At 35.2% G+C, this 1,507-nt stretch overlaps 1 long non-coding RNA gene across 1 annotated transcript; it reads right to left on the bottom strand.

The window, feature by feature from the left end:
- Window positions 1-298: 298 nt before the first annotated feature.
- On the bottom strand, window positions 299-1,204 carry LOC110609982. Its single transcript, XR_002487124.2, has 2 exons — window positions 729-1,204; window positions 299-534 (listed from the first exon to the last, which is right to left on the bottom strand). It is a non-coding gene; the product is annotated as an uncharacterized LOC110609982 (long non-coding RNA).
- Between the last annotated feature and the right edge of the window lie 303 nt (window positions 1,205-1,507).

Here is a 1,507-nt window from a genome sequence, read left to right as displayed (position 1 = left end):
ATGATATGATATTTAAAATATTCTGGAATAATTTCTTGGTACCTGAAAGCATTTGTTCCTTTTTTTTGTCCGATTGGATATATCTGCTCAACAAGTGAAAATAACAAAATTAAATAATGAAACTGAATCAAATCGAAATTATATGCTTTCAATTTCATGGTTAAATTTGATTCGATTATCACTTAGAGTTTTATAATCTTAATAAATTCGATTTTTGATTTTAAATAGAATCGACATAATGTTTATCCTAAATCTGACTACTGTATGCCTTACTATAATTTGGTCCCTTTCCAATGGATTCAAGAGTCTCTTTGATTGCTTCAAAAGCCAAGAAGAAAAGAAACAAAGGATATCCATAAACATGTGATTTAGAAAACTATGATATCAAATAACTCAAATCCATTTGCAAATGTAGCTGGACTTTCACTACTCGAAGGGTGATACCTGCTGTACTTTGAGAATCTTTCACTTGGGTTGAGCTTGTCTAAGAATTCATCCGGATATTTACATCGATACTGTTACTGCCGCCGAACCCTGCAGAAAAGAATTCAAATCGCACGCAAACCAGATTTTACCAGCATTCTAATGGCTAATATTCTTTTTCTGCTTTTTCATCCCTAAATTAAAAAGGGTTTCAATTAACAGGAAAAAGAAAATTAGCAAGAATTGGTAGATTGCTCCTCAAATTAAAACAAAAAAAGGAATTCAATTAGAGCTTGGAGGCTCACAGTTGAACAGCCATTTTCTCCGTACTGATACAATCTTCGCAATGAAATTAGTAGCCAAATATAAAGCACAATAAGGCATAATCAGAGCTATTACACGAGGAAGTCTTTTTGGGGCGAGCGAGTCCGCGAAGTTCGAGTGCCGATTTCATGGACGAACTGCAATGAAGACTCGCTCCGTGGACTGAAAACCCTATGTGTGCGCTAGAGCGAGTTGCGAGAATAAGGGGTTTCTTGATTCTTGGTTATTGGCATTTCAAGGCAACACCAAACCTGTTTGTACAAGAGAAACAGAGGAGCATTAAGACACAAGAATGGATGATCTCCCGCCTTTGGCCCGCGATCCGCGCTTTTAAATCCCACCGGGTGATCGAATCCAAATGGCGGTGAGTTCTCTATTCTTGGCGAAATGGAGCGACATCGTTTTCTTTTGAGAGACGAGCAGCAGTAAGCATTTACTATATACATCAAAAGCTAAAAATTTTATATAAAAATCACACTATTGTATTCTCTAGAAAACTAATAATTATAAAGCTATATAATTATTAATCAATAAATATTAATTAGAAAATAGTCGATTATTATGTGAAAAAAAATTATCATAATACTCTATCGTTGATATCTTTCAGGTCGTTTTGAAGGAGATTGCAACCGTTTTCAAGTGGCGAAATATCTTGCACAACAAGGTGGCTGTAGTGCCGTAGTATATTTTCTTCCTAAGGTTTTTTGGTTTCTAGGCCTCGGACTCTGGTATTAGATTATTCCTTGAATAGTCTAAATTT

The sequence above is a fragment of the Manihot esculenta genome, chromosome 2 (assembly GCF_001659605.2).
Source record: "Manihot esculenta cultivar AM560-2 chromosome 2, M.esculenta_v8, whole genome shotgun sequence".
Taxonomy (NCBI): Eukaryota; Viridiplantae; Streptophyta; class Magnoliopsida; order Malpighiales; family Euphorbiaceae; genus Manihot; species Manihot esculenta.
This window is presented reverse-complemented; position numbering and strand designations above follow the sequence as displayed.